At 38.6% G+C, this 16,140-nt stretch overlaps 1 pseudogene; it reads left to right on the plus strand.

Annotated features, from left to right (window-relative positions):
- Nucleotides 1–7,658: 7,658 nt before the first annotated feature.
- On the plus strand, nucleotides 7,659–8,397 carry LOC111142959 (annotated as a pseudogene).
- Nucleotides 8,398–16,140: the final 7,743 nt, after the last annotated feature.

A 16,140-nucleotide genomic window follows, 5' to 3' on the forward strand; every position in this document is an offset into this window, starting at 1 on the left:
AACAGACACATGAAAAAGTGCTCCACATCACTCGGCATCAGGGAAATACAAATCAAAACCACAATGAGATATCACCTCACACCAGTCAGAATGGCTAAAATTAACAAGTCAGGAAATGACAGATGCTGGCAAGAATGCAGAGAAAGGGGAACCCTCCTACAATGCAAGCTGGTGCAACCACTCTGGAAAACAGCATGGAGGTTCCTCAAAATGTTGAAAATAGAACTATCCTATGACCCAGCAACTGCACTCCTGGGTATTTACCCTAAAGATACAAACGTAGTGATCTGAAGGGGCACGTGCACCTGAATGTTTATAGCAGCAATGTCTACAATAGCCAAACTATGGAAAGAACCTAGATTTCCATCAACAGATGAATGGATAAAGAAGAGGTGGTATATATACACAATGGAATGCTATGCAGCCATCAAAAGAAATGAAATCTTGCCATTTGCGACGACGTGGACGGAACTAGAGTTATCATGCTTAGCGAAATAAGTCAATCGGAGAAAGACAACTATCATATGATCTCCCTGATATGAGGGAGGGGAGATGCAACATGGGGGGTTAAGGGGGTAGGAGAAGAGTAAATGAAAAAAGATGGGATTGGGAGGGAGACAAACCATAAGTGACTCTTAATGTCACAAAACAAACTGAGGGTTCCTGGGGGGAAGGGTGTTGGGAGAAGGGGGGGTGGGGTTATGGACATTGGGGAGGGTATGTGCTATGGTGAGTGCTGTGTAGTGTGCAAACCTGGCGATTCACAGACCTGTACCCCCGGGGATAAAAATATATTATATGTCTATAAAAAAAAATATCTTTTGCAAAGGCTTTTCCTTCCCAGATAAAGTGCAAGCTTACAAACTGTCATTTACAGTCCTCCTGTGATTAACCTGCCAGAGTTTTTATTTCTCTTTATAGGTTTACTGTATAACTCTGAATTGCACTGCTGCTGGGGATTTCCACACTCCATTTGAAATCCCTCTGGCCACTGAAATACTATGTATCCTTAAAGATCAGCTCTAAAACCACTTTCCCCTTTAAACCTACATTCAGCCCATCCAACCGCTCCACCAACATATATATGTTGGGCATTTCCCATGTTCTGGATACTTTACGAAGAGCAAGGATACAGAAATTACTGAGGAAGTAAGGCTTCTGACCTTAAGAAGCTCACAGTCTATGTGAGGGGAAGATAAAGTGTACTCAAATAAGATTGATTTGAATCAATCTTACAACTATTTACATTGGTGGGGTACCTGAATTGCTCTGTCAGTTGAGCGTCGGCATTTGGCTCAGGTCATGACCTCTGGGTCCTGGGATCAAGCCCTGCATCTGGCTTCCTGCTCAGCAGGGAGTCTGCTTCTCTCTCTCTCTCCTTCTCTGCCCCTTCCTACCACTCATTCTCTCTCTCTCTCAAATAAACAAACAAAATCTGGAAAGAAAGAAAGAAAGAAAGAAAGAAAGAGAGAAAAAAATTCTTACACAGGGAAATGGACCAATTAGGAATTGCCAGTGTGATCTAGAGGATCCAGGAGCAGTTTCAAAGAAGAGTTGGCAGTTGGGCTAAGTGCTGAATAAGCAGGCATCTACTAGGCAAGCTAGGTGGTAAATAGCACACAAGGTGGTAAGGACAGCATAAACCAAAGAACAGGGAATGGAACCATGTGGAAGCGCCAGAGACCATCAGTAGATGGATTTGGCATGGAGCGTGAGGAAGGAACAGGGGAGGGGTGGTCTCATGTGCTGTACTAGAACAAAAGGCCTTTTTCTAGGGGCCAAGGGAGCCATACACAAGGAGGTCATGTAATGAAATTCCAATTTTAAAATGTTCTCTGACAGCAAGATAAAGGATGAACTGGAGGGGGCGTGATGATGGAGGAAGGGAGACCTGTTAGGATTCTGTTCCAGTTTCCAGCGAGATGAGAAAGGTAGGACTAAAGCAGGGGCAGGAGGCATAGAGTAGAGTGAGCTAACTGAGGAATGGTGAAAGGAGAACAGAGAGGATTGGTCGGAGTCCAGATATGTGAGGATAAGGATGAGAAGTGGAGGATGACTCCCAAAGCCGCCCTCTCCCAGAGCTCTGTCTTCGATGTAGGGAGTACAACATTTGCTACACAGAAAATAACATAGAAAAAAAAGTAACGGGCACATATCAGCAATAAAGTTTTGTAATTGAAAGGAGCAATTTTAGTGACTTCTTCAACCCAGAATCTCTGCTTCAAAACAATTTTCTGAATCCTTTTATGCAGAGGATCATAAAAGGCTTAAATATCTAAAAATTAACCTTCTATTTATCCAAATATCCTGTTTAAAGTAGTCATATCTTAATGGAGAAGACTATGCCCTATTCATTTGGGATCCCTCATGGTACCTCATTTATGATTTTATTCCAGTAGGCCTGAAAATTCTCAATTACAAAAATGTCATAGAGTTTACTATTTTCATCAGTCAAATAAACTAAGCAGTTAAGATTTCTCTTTCATTTACTGGTAGGTATTACATCTGCCTATGCCAATGAATTTGAGGCAAATTTAAACAGCAAATATTGTTTGAGCACCTGTCAGTTTCACCAACTACAGAATATAGCACTAGGACACAACATCTCTTTAAAGTAGATTTATTGGCACATTAGGTACAAAATAAGAACTTACCTGATGTCCAAGAACAAGTAATTAATGGTAGACTCCACATACAAACCTATCTAGGATCCAGGTTCTGTTGGTAGCTCACACCATCTCTGAAATGCCAGAACCAGTGCAACAAGATAGGGAATTAGAAGGTCCCTACTGAATAGCATGGCAATGTACATCAGGTGGCAGATCAGAAAAAGCAAGTTTTGGTAACACATATGAAGGTAGGAACAGGATAATGAATGGTTTAGTGCTGGGAGATAGATTCCGCTGAAAACTAGTATCCTTTTGCTGGAAAATAATATTTGCAGCACATAAAGTGGATGAAATATTAGTAACCAGAATATTTGAAGAACTAAAAGTAAAAGATGATCAACCCATTAAAAAATTGGCAAAAGAACATGGACCAGAATTTCACAGACTAGAAAACACAAAATTGTCCTTAAATGTATGAAAAGAGGGGTGCCTGGATGGCTCCATCAATTAAGTGTCTGCCTTCAGCTCAGGTTATGATCTCAGGGTCCTGGAATTGAGCCGCACGTCGGGCTCCCTGCTCTGCAGGGAGCCTGCTTCTCCCTCTCCCTCTGCCTGCCTCTCTGTCTACTTGTGATCTCTCTCTCTCTCTCTCTCTGTCAGTAAAATAAATAAATTTTTTAAATATCTTTTTAAAAATTTATTAATTCAATTCAACCTAATTAACCATCAGAAAAAAGATGCAAATTAAAACACCAAAATGATATCACATTTTACACGAATTTTGTTTATAGATTAACAAAAATTTGAAAAGTCAAAAGCACCAAGAAGCAGCAAGGCTAAGTTTTTCTTACTTATTAGTAGAGGGAGTATAAGTTGGTATAATCACTTTGAAAAAGTTTGATTTTACCTAGTGAATCTAAATATGCTTGTACTTTGACTAGAAATTCAAGTCCTACCTATGTATGTATACACCCTAGAGAGAAATTTTCATGCAGGTATTTATGAAGAGATGTGTAAAATGTCCAAAACATTGTTTATAGTAACAAAAAGGAAAAAAACCCATAAACAATATAATGGATAAATAAATTATGGTAAGTTCATAAGATGGAGCTCAATATAGCTGAAATAAATCATCCATAGCATTAACAAGGATAAATCTCAAAAGCTAGTTTCAGAGAGAGGAGCAGTAACAAGGAATACACACAATATGATACAGTTCCTATAAAACTTCAAAACAGGCAAAACTGAAGAATCTGTCTCATAGGAATTCATATTTAGGTGATAAAATCATGTAAAAGCAAGACAATATTAACACAAAATTCAAGATAGTGACTATTTCTGGAGTGTGATCAAGAAGGGGCATAGAAAATGCTCTTCAGTCACTGATAATGGTCTAGTTTTTAAATTGAGAGGTGATTGCAAGATGTTTACTTTAGTGTACATATAGCATAATTTCATATCATAATTTAGTCACAATGAAAACTTTTAAACAATAAAAATCTTAAACTAAAGAAGTAACAACTGCATTTTTTTTTTTACGAAGAATTCATGTATGTTCTTTGCCAGCATGTGGTCCAGCATAAGTGGGCTTCAGGAAGCGGGCTCCCCCACAGGTGCCAGCAGAAAAAGAAGAAAGTGTTCATGGCAATTGTTCATGGTGATTAGGATCCAGTGCAGAGAGCTCCTTCCCAGAGCTAAAATCTCTCACACCTGTCTACCATAATCCCAAACCTGAAACAGCAAGCAAGGAACAGAAGTTTAGTACTTCAATGGCCAATGATCAGAACCCAGGATATATGATCATGGTAGAAAATGAGCAAAAGGACTATCCTAGAGAATCCAAGGGGAGTGATCAAATTTTCTACTCTTGTCTTTTCCATTTTTTCCCCCATCTTGTAAACTACTCAAGGGCAAAACCTGTCTTCTGCTTTATTTTACTCTTTGAAATCTTTCTTTTAAAAAATCTTTTTGAACCTTCATTATTATAGTCATATTTTATCCTTCATTGTATCTAACTTTATTTTTTGTATACACATAGGGTTTTTTCTTCTAGAAAAATTTGGAATACAGCTTCTTCTGATAGATCAAAATATACCCTAAATCTAGCACAGGGCTTTGTTCTAGTCTCCAGCCTGAACAAATTCTCTCTACTTTCTTTTTCCAATCAACTTATCTTACCAACTCCTTTTTTAGATTTTTTTAAAATTTTCATCTTTACAGTCATATTCCACCCCTTCATCGTGTTTACCCTTATTTTTTTTGTATATATATATATATATATATATATATATATATATATGTTTTCTTTCTCTAAAATTTTGGGACATAGTTTCTTCTAAGAGACAAAAATACTCCCAAAATTAAGTGGGCGGCTCTGTTCTATTCACCAGTCTAATATCTATATTTTCTTTTTATTTTTTTTAACTTCTTTTTAATCCCATTCTTCCATCCACAATTTGGGGTCTCCTCAGATTTGGTTAACTCACATTTTTCTGGGGTCTTTGCCACCCTTTTAGTATTTTATTCTCCCCTTCATATATTCTTATCTGGATAAAACGATAAGGCAGAAAAACTCACCCCCCCCCCCAAAAAAAAAAAAGAACAAGAGACAGTACTGAAGTCTAGGGACCTAATCAATATGGACGTTAGTAATATGTCATATCTAGAGTTCAGAATGACGATTCTCAAGGTGCTAGCTCGGCTCGAAAAAGGCATAGAAGATATTAGAGAAACACTGACTGGAGAAATGAAATCTTTCTTTTACATCTCAGGTAGATTTCAATTAGAAATATACTGTGTCTGTTCAACAATGGGATGGATTTCTGGATAAATACATAAGGTCACTCCTGGGACATCTGGGTGGCTCAGTCGGTTAAGCATCTGCCTTCAGCTTAGGTCATGATCCCAGGGTCCTGGGTGTGATCCTGGCATTTGGCTCTCTTCTCAGCGGAGAGCCTGCTTCTCTTTCTGCCCACTGCTCCCCTTGCATGTGCTCTCGCTCTCCCTCTTTCTCTCTGACAAATAAATAAATGAAATATTTTTTAAAACTACATAAGGAAAAAAAAACTACATAAGGACGGGGTGCATGGGTGGCTCAGTAGGTTAAAGCCTCTGCCTTCAGCTCAGGTCATGATCTCAGGGTCCTGGGATCCAGCCCTGCACTGGGCTCTCTGCTCAGTGGGGAGCCGGCTTCCTCCCTCTCTCTCTGCCTGCCTCTCTGCCTACTTGTGATGTCTGTCAAATAAATAAATAAATAATCTTTAAAAAAAAAAAAAAAAAAAACACTACATAAGGTCTTTCCTGGAAGAGAATGGTCCACTCTGAATAACTACCTTGGGTCCTACCGACTTCTCAGCCAGAAGCCCCCCAAAAGCTGCTGTTTTCCAAGGCATTTGTAAACCTCTTTTTGTAAGTCATACACACATACAAATGTGCAAAGCCAACCTTGTGACATTAGATTCGTACCTCCGATTTTACTAAACTGAGTTTGTTCGTTTTGATCAGTACTGAATTCACTGACATTATGAAGAAAAGCTCTGCTTCCTACAGAAGAATCTTTCATTCCCTTAACATTAATTGAAGACTGTGCTTCAGACTTCAAAATCAGTTCAAAGTTAGGTGCCTGTTCCAAAACGCATAAACAGCTGTGTGATAATAAGAAGAGCCCCAGAGTTGAGTTTGATGTTCAGAGTTTGAGTTCAGGTCTGTCGCTTCCCTGCTATGCTAAATTGAACAAGTCTGTTTCTCTAGGTCTTAACTTCCTGAATGATTGATTGATCCGAAAGATTGGCTAACTCTCTAAAATGTTTGCTAGAAGGACCAAGTAAGAATTGTATGAAATCACTTTGTAAACTACTAAACGATGTATAAATGTAAAGAGTATTAATTTTAAGCTTAGAAAATATACACGGAGTTTCTTTTATAAGAGATCCAGCTTTGGGCTTAGAGATCATTGCCACCCTTTCCAAACCTACTTGCTGACTCCAGACAAGTAACTGGTTTTTTTAGATAGAAGATTGGATTCATTAAGAGGACCTACCTCTTGGTGTCAGAGTAAAGGATTAAATAAAATAACGCATGTAGATACTTAGACCTATCCCTGGAAATAGTAAATGCAAAATAAATGTTTATTGTTATTGGGTGTAATGAAAAACCTTCATTGGGCTCCTCCATACAAGTTAGACTTTCTCTTTTCCTAAGATCATAAGAGTTTTCTAAAAAATTATGTTCGCCTCAAAATTGAAAAATGAATGGCCAATGTGCACACATACATAACTATATCCCAAAAATCACTTATTCTGTAGTTATCATTTCTGAACCTACATATCCAGTGCCAGGCACTGTGCTAGAGATTTTATAAACATTAACTAATTTAGTCTTGATGACACGTCTACCAGGTGGTTATCACTGCCACTTCTTAGAAAAGAAAACTAGTCTAAAAGAGGTTACAGAATTTGTCAGCCATAAAGCCAAAATTTCAATTTAAGTATTCTGCCTACTGGTCCCATGATCCTCTTTTCCTTTTCTTTCATCTTCTTGTCTTTCACTTTATCCTCCCTCCTTTCTTCCTTTTCTTTCGCTGTTCAAAGATTTAATATAACAGTGCTCTAATTCAAATGCAAAGAGTTTATAGTTGATACTGACTAATGGAAGCAAAATCAGCTTGTCCTGAATTGTTTACTCTGTTGGTAGGTGAACTGCTAAGAAAGACAGAGTATAAACATAATCTGTGCTACTCTAACTGCTCATCCCTCCAATGGTGACTTCTTTCCTGCTTTGAAAGATACTGACAAGTGAGGTGCTTGTGTAGGGTGTGAGGAGGTGCCTTTCCTCTGCCTTCAACTTCTACATGTTTGGGCCAATCTAGACTCAGTTCAGTCCTATGGATTCCGCATATTGGGGAAGAGAACTTTAAGAATTTATAACCATTCGTCATTCAAGCATCAATTGAATGCAGACTGAACACCACTTTTGAGGAAGGGGTTATATGAATTACTAAAGATAAAAATGAAGACCTTTCTTTTCTTTTCTCTTCTTTTTTTAAGCAAGATGGTGGAGTAGGACCTGACTTCTCACATCATACATCATTTGGATGGGAATCTAGATTTTCTGTTTTCTTTTAACAAGGAAAATATACAATGAAAAGGGAAATCAGGTATTTATATTTATAAGGGAAATCAGATTTTTTAGTGATGCTAGTGTGGTAAACTCTGCTATGGAGTTCCCAAAATCTTTATTTTGATGATATCTTTATGCTTTGAGAGAAAATAACAACAACACACCTTGCTGCACAACTGAAACAACTTCAAGCAGAAATGGAACTATTATAAAGATATTTGAAGATCAAAAAAAAAAAAAAAAACTACAAGGTAAATGTAGTCAACCAGAGACAGACAGATGCTGTTTGACAACCTAGATGATGAACAGGATTTTAAGCAGCAATATTTTAGACAGGCTCTCAGGTATTCAAAATTCTAATATGAATGTAGTAATTACTCAGGAACAGCAGGCTATCTTTACTTTTTTTTTTTCTTTAGAGTTTGTTTCAGTAACAAGTACAAATGTTTTGAGTTCACTCTGAGGAAAACAGTCCTCTGAAATCCTAATGCAGCCATAGAAGGCCCCACATGATGAAGAGGAAACATAGATTCTGTCATTCTTTTACTCCAGTCTCATCATCAGTGAACGTGGCTCATTCACTGGTCTGTGTTCTTCAATTAGCGCCAAAGCAGTTAATAACATTATTAGTCTCTTCTTTTACCAGCCACAATATCTTAAAATAATTTAGACCATGTATGCCCACATTATCCATTTTTTAACTACAGTAGTCATAACAAACATGTTGGAAAATGCAAGCAGTTGCTAAAAAGACCTTCAAAGTTGTTTAGTAAGAGTTTTTCACATATAAAGACTCTATTTCAGTTTGTTGAATGAGGAGATATGAGTAGGTGCTTCTGGACTTCTTGGTGGCTGGGCTTGAGGATTTCCTTAAAAATGCTACTCTTTGGGGGCACCTGGATGGCTCAGTGGGTTAAGCCTCTGTCTTCAGCTCAGATCATGATCTCAGGGTCCTGGATCAAGCCCCACATCTGGGCTTTCATCTCAGCAGGGAGCCTGCTTCCCTCTCTCTCTCTGCCTGCCTCTCTGCCTACTTGTGATCTCTCTCTGTCAAATAAATAAATAAAATCTGAAAAAAAATGCTACTCTTTTCATATTTGAGACCTCTGGTTGCATCTAACAGTGTATCAGCATTAAATATGCTGACAGAGAAGCTGAACATGACCCTAGAAGAAGTTGAAAGATGTATTCTGAATTTATTAGAAATACAATATTGATTCTAAAATAAGTCATGTGGTGATGGGCAGTCTCACTTCATCCACAAGTAATCAAAAAGAACGAAGTCTCTCATTTACCAACAAGATATTGGCCATAAATATGGAGAAGAAGCTTAATCAGAACTACAGTACAGGTGTTCTCAATTGGGCAACTCAGGACTTTGGGTCTACAGCAATACCAAATGTGTTCCCCTTAAACTTGCATGTTGAAACCCTAATCCCAATGTTATGGTGTTCGGAGGTGGAAACTTCAGGGGGTGATTAGGTTGAAGGGTAGAGTCCTCATGAATGAGATTAGTGCCCTTACAAGAAGAAGCCAGAGAGCTAGCTCACTCTTTCCACCATGTGAAGATACAAGAAGTCAGCCATCTGCAGTCCTGAAGAGGACTCCAACCAGAAGCTGACCGTACCAGCACCATGACCTTGTATTTCCAGCCTCCAGTGCAGTGAGAAATGAAGTCCTGTTGTTTATGAGCCATCCTGTCTATGGTACTATGTTATAACAGCCTAAACTGACCGATAGCCCCTACTAGAGAATTATAAAAGAAATATTTAGAAATTCAATATCATAAGCCTATTATAAAAGAGTATGATATACACTTTAGAAGTAATGAAAATACTGTGTGAAAATGTGGGGACAGGAAATAAATCAGACCCTCAAATCATCTGTGACCTAATAGAGAAGAGAAAAAATAAAAATAACTACAATGCAAAATAGACATTTAAAATGCTATAAAAGATGATAGAGTTATGTTCTATAGGATTTCAGAAGATAAAATCCTTAAAGCTGGAGGAATCAATGGAAGAATTGGGCATTTGATCTGGACGTTGAAGAATGGTAGGATTTGAAACATGGAGACGGGAGGAAAAAGCAAAAAGAAAGCAAAGGTACAGGGAAGACATGGCTTTTGTACATGAAACCAGCTTTTTCCCTTGATTGGAAGGCATGTAAAGAACATGATCAGGGCATTAGTGCAAGAAGCTAACCAGAACTCACTCACAAAGGTCCTGAAGCCTGGTCACACCATGGCACAAAGCAGGCCTCCTCCAGCTTCCCCTTTTAGCCTTCCTTCCGACAGAATTCTTGCCAGAAATTTCCCATTTATGGTTCCCCACTTAATGCCATGGCCTTATGTAAATAAGGCCTGACACCCAACACCTCTCTCCTTTCTTCCCCAAGACATTTCCCTTCCAGCCTTGACAGGATGCACGGCTACAGAGCAGCCTGAGCACCAAGTTCCCACTTTTGCAGATCTTACGGAGAAACTTGTGATGTGGCAGGTTGCCAGATCCTGATCACTAAGCCAGGGGAGCCTGCCATGGGGGAGTTAATCTGACGTGCAGAATGAGCTGTGAGGTTCCCTCTCCAAAGACACTAGTAGGGCGGCAGTGCTAAATTGTACCTGACATTTAATTCCAGCTTTGGGCAGTTCTGTGTGAAACTTGACTTCACTGAGACATTGATCAGCCCACAGCTCTTCATGAGCTTTGACACAATCAATTTTCTCCAGTGAATTGGGCGATCATTAGCTGACTTACAGAAAGGCCTGGGTCACGCACAGCTTTCTACAGGCCTCGGAACTGCACGCTGGGAGGAAATGATGAAAAACTGCTGCTGGCAAGTGACTGCCCCCTTCCCTGCAGAACATAACCAACAAGAGTTTGAAGAGCAGACCCACCTTCAACCTCATCATCTCAGAAATCTGGGTCTTTAAGAGGGATAAGAAAATTACCCAGATGATATAGGAAAGGAGACAAAGTTGGATGAGACTCTACTCACTTCAGGTATTGTCTTATTTACAGCCTTGCCTTATCGTCTCAAATGTTCTAAACTTATTCTCCCCATCTTTACTTATCTAATACTGTCTAGAAACAAAAAATATGGCACTAGTGTGGCTTCATATAACTTATTATGAGGCTTTGGTCAGTCAATCAGCAAACATATATTGCATTCTTAGAAACAATGTGAAGGCAAAACAGTTTCATAAGCCACTAATTCCCACCCTTATATGCAGAACTACCCTGCAACAAGACAGTATGGATAACTTCCTATATTATGTGATTCATAAGATGCAAAAAGACTTGCTACTCCCAAAATATGACCCATACTTTGGAAAGCACCTCTACATTTGCTCCTAACTCTGTGCCCAGTGGTCAGCTAAATATTTGTCACATGGTCGGCACACATTTAAAAAATCATTGAATGAATGAATGAATAATTCAAATATCATATTCCTGATATTGGAGTATTTCCTGTGATGGGAGTGTCACTACAAATGTTTCTAGAAAGTTCCCACCAAAAATCCCATAAATACTAGCTTATTTGCATACCTATGTATGTTAGCATAGCATGGCATATATTTAGTAAGTATTTCATGAGTGACTGAACCTTGTTAATTCAGTCATTTTGGAATATGAAGTAAGTTAGGCTAATTTTAAATTGAAAGAGCAGTCTTAGAGAGGTACTACATCTGTCTCTGGGGACAGGTACAATCTGAAGGAAGCTTGGATGCAACGTACTTGGGGAGTATGTGTGCTGTCATCCCCACATGGGCAGTTGGGGGAGCTTATAATCACATAGGTAGTTCCTACCCACTGCCCACAACATGAAAGGCTCTTAATGAGAGTGTTCCCTAAGCATATCCCCATTCTTTCCCACCTGAATGCACAGCTCCTTCTGCATCCTCATGAGGAAAGGCAGCTTTCAATCCTTTGAGGGAAGACATGTGGGGTTTGAACTAAATGGGCTTTGAGTTACCTCCCCAAAAAAGCTGGCACCATCTAAAACAGAATTAATCTGCCAGAAACTGGCAAATGGTACAAGACAGGCCAGACCCAGCAAAATTGCAGGCACTTAGGATCGAAGAAGGCCTGGAACATACCGGAGACTTAGGAGATATTTTTAAAAGTTTGATGAAACTTCCTTGCAGAGTTTTTATAGGAACTAAATGAGACAATAAATATGAAAGTTCAGTGGAAAACTAATTTACTGGGTAAATAAGGTGTAAGCTTTCATTATTAGATATAGGATATAGTTTAATATACCAACAATTTGTATTTGAAGCTTAAATGGTATTGTTGGAACATAATTTTACATATACTGCTGGAAAATCCCAAATTAGCATAATGAGCACACTGCTTAAAGATAAGGGGCACAGTAGCACTTCAGAGAGAATTCTGATTTCATCTATCCCAGCCTCAGTACGGTCTTAAAAAAGCCACTTAGTTTCTTCAAGCTTCAATGCCTCCATCTGTTAAAATTGATAATACCTGTCCTATTTATCTCACAGATAATGGTGAAAAAGTCACTTCAGATGATAGATAGGAATACCCTTTGAACAATAAAAATGTAAGTTGTAATTTGTGCTTTCTTTAAAATATGTGGAATCTTCCCTTGATATGGCCCAATGAAAAAAACAATTCTCTTCATTGATATGAGTCTCTTCTGAACATGGATTCTGTCTCAGGGATTGTCTGCCTCTGAACACAGCTCTCCTGTTCATTAAGAAAGAGTAGGATGTGTGATCATCAATATAGAAAACCCCAGCTCTAGGTATTGGTCAGGATTCATTCAAAATATTCAATGGGAAAAGATATTTGCAAATGATATTACAGATAAAGGGCTGATATCCAAGATCTATTAAGAACTTCTCAAACTCAACACAAATAAACAAATAATCCAGACAGGAAATGGGCAGAAGACATGAACAGACACTTCTCCAAAGAAGACATACAAATGGCCAACAGACATATGAAAAAATGCTCCACATCACTTGCCATCAGGGAAATACAAATCAAAACCACAATGAGATACCACCTTATACCAGTCAGAATGGCAAAAACTAACAAAACAGGGAACAACAAATGTTGGTGAGGATGTGAAAAAAGGGGAACCTTCTTACCCTGTTGGTAGGAATGCAAGTTGGCACAGCCATTCTGAAGAGTAGTATGGAAGTTCCTCAGGACATTAAACATAGAGCTACCCTGTGACCCAGCAATTGCACTACTAAGTATTTACCCCAAAGATAAAGAACATAGTGAAAAGAAGGAACACATGCACCCCAATGTTCATAGCAGCAATGTCCACAATAGCCAACCTGTGGAAAGACCTGAGATGTCCTTTAATGGGTGAATGGATAAAGAAGATGTGGTTCATATATACAATGGACTATTACTCAGCCATCAGAAAGGATGAATATTTACCATTCACATCAATATGGATGGACCTGGAGGGGATTATGAGAAGTGAAATAAGTCAATCAAAGTAACAAAATTATCATATGGTTTCACTCCTATGTGGAACATAAGGAATAGTGAAGAGGACAAAAGGGGTAGGGGAGGAAAACTGAATGGGAAAAAATCATACAGGGAGACAAACCATATGAGACTATTGACTCCAGGAAACAAACTGAGTTTTGTGGAAAGGGAAGTGGATGGAGGGATGGGGTAACTGGGCGATGGGGATTAAAGAAGGCAAATGATATGATGAGCACTGGGTGATATGGTCAACTAATAAATCATTGAACATTATATCAAAAACAAAACAAACAACAAAAAAACCTCACTGTGGTGGAAATAAGGTAATAGCCCTGGCATCTGTGGTCATTCTCAGGTTGCCATCCAAGCACAATGTCTCCCTTAGAAAGGAACAAGGTCACCAGCCAAGGGCCACTGTATCCATCAGGACTATACCACTAGCAACTGTAACAAACTCCCAACTCTCAATGGCTTATCACAAATATGGCTCATTTCTTACTCATATCAATGTCTAATGTAAGTTAGGTGGCTCTCTTTTAAGCATAGCTCAGGGATGCAGGTTGTCTCCCTTTTGCAGCCCAGGAATAGTTTAATGCTTACATATGAAGAAACAGAGTATAGACAAACATACCAGGTACTCACCATGTTAGGACAAGCATCATTTCTCACAATCCATAGGTTATACTAGTCACATGCTAACTAGCTGTAACAGAGATTGGGTTAAAAACTTTGAAAAAGAGTCTATAGACTAGTATTCTTTTTTATGGATATGAAAAAATAAGCCATATAAGAGAAAATGGCTTAGTCAAGGAGAGAGTAAGTGGCCACGATGATGTCGAAGCTTACTGCCCAATATGGAAGCCACCAGACACATGTTGTATTGAGCACTTAAAATGTGACTTAATCTGAACGGAGATGTACCATAGTGTAAAATACACACTGAGTTTCAAAGACTTAGTATAAAAAGAACAGAAAATATCTCAATTTTTTGCTTTGATAACATGCTGAAATGTATTTTTATTATGTTAAGTTACATAAAATAAATTATTAAAATTAATTGTGCATTTATTTTTTAACGAAGCTGCAAGAAATTTTAAAATACATTTGTGCCTAAGAAATACTTCTGTTGTACAGTGCTGATATAGCAGATCTAGCCTTTCACCTTTATGAAAGCTGTTTTCCATGCCACAATACTACTTTCAGTTGCCTTATTAGTTTGTACATTTATGGTTTTGCTTGATCACTTTCTCTTTTTTTAAAGACTTTATTTATTTGAGAGAGAGGTCACAAGTAGGCAGAGAGGCAAGCAGAGAGAGAGTGGGAAGCAGGCTCCCCGCCGAGCAGAGAGACCAGTGTGGGGCTGGATCCCAGGACCCTGAGATCATGATCTGAGCCAAAGGCAGAGTGGCTTAACCCACTGAGCCACCCAGACACTCTACTTGATTACTTTCTTAAGCACTAACACAGCCTACTCAGGACCTCATCACTTTTGTCAACCTTAAATCAAAATAAATTTAAGTAAATGATCTAATCATTCTGCTTTAATCCAAATATGAAAATGCTCTTCTACACAGAAATAATCTTGCATGTATCCCTCCAGTTTTCCCTAAGTGAGATAGAAGTGGTCTTAGAGCACAAGCTCCATATTTTAATCTGCACCCATCACCAGCCCCACCAAGGTTTCTGGTAAGCCCAGTATCTGCTAGCTTAGTAAGAACTGTTGTGCAGGACAGGACCCAGCAAATGCTATAGCTATCCATCTGTCTTCAGGAATATCTGGCCTCATGATTTTGGGATTTTGTTGTTATTCAAACAAACAAAACACAATTGCTGGTCCAACTATTCAGTCTTCCTTCCAGTCATAACCTGCTTTTTTTTTTAATAAACTGCTTTTTATATCAACTTTTTATCAAGTACCTCTTTGTAAATAAGTAAAATAGGAAAGGGCTCATGGGACTTAGAATCAATATCTTTTATTATGCTGTGAATACAGAGGGAAATCTAAAGGGAAAAACTACCCTAGATGGAAGGAGAGGAGAAAAACGAAAGAAAATGCAATCTTCTACTACTGTTGTCATGCTTGCATCTTTTTTTCTCGGTTTCTTACTCTCTTTTGTTTAGGCTTCACCCTCCCATTTTATTTTGTTCTAAAAAAAATTGTCATTATATGTTGGGTAATAGAAAGGAAGCATTTCCATTGATGGAGCCAAAATCAGAAGTTAACTAGTGTGCAAGGACCGATCACTACCCTGCTCTTGCCAATAGGACAGAGTCTTTCAATCAGACAGACTTACTGGCAACAGAATGTAAAAGGCAAAATGCTGTGCAGATCAGGTGGGGGAAGAAATTGACCCCATACAGCCATCCCTGTAACATCACTACTCTGTGATATAGTCAAAAGTATTCCATCCAGACCTGAATTGGGAGAAAGTAAAAAAGTCACCTTCTTAAAGAGATTACTTCTGTACACAGTGTCCTGAGAACTCAAGCCCAATTAGAAATACCTGATCAGGGGCTCCTGGGTGGCTCAGTGGGTTAAGCCTCTGCCTTCGGCTCAGGTCATGATCCCAGTGTCCTGGGATTGAGCCCCTGCTGAGCAGGGAGCCTGCTTCCCCCTCTCTGCCTGCCTCTCTGCCTACTTGTGATCTCTGTCAAATAAATAAATAAAATCTTTTTTAAAAAATTAAAAAAAAAGAAATACCTGATCAGTGGTTCACCTTTTTACTTTTATTAATTTCCATCTCATTGATCATTGTTATAATCCCTTAATAGGAACTTCTCTGTGGTAAACTCATGAATTAGAGCTTTAGTTTCCACCAAGGAGTATCAATGTCATTAGTAAACTCTGCCTTTCTGAGTTTCTGCCTTGTAACTATCTTTTGAATGTCATTGTCAACTATTGTTGAATATCTCTTTTACTTTTCCATAGCTTCAGGTGA

This window comes from Enhydra lutris, unplaced genomic scaffold (genome assembly GCF_002288905.1).
Source record: "Enhydra lutris kenyoni isolate GAN:26980312 unplaced genomic scaffold, ASM228890v2 scaffoldscaffold9, whole genome shotgun sequence".
Taxonomy (NCBI): domain Eukaryota; kingdom Metazoa; phylum Chordata; class Mammalia; order Carnivora; family Mustelidae; genus Enhydra; species Enhydra lutris.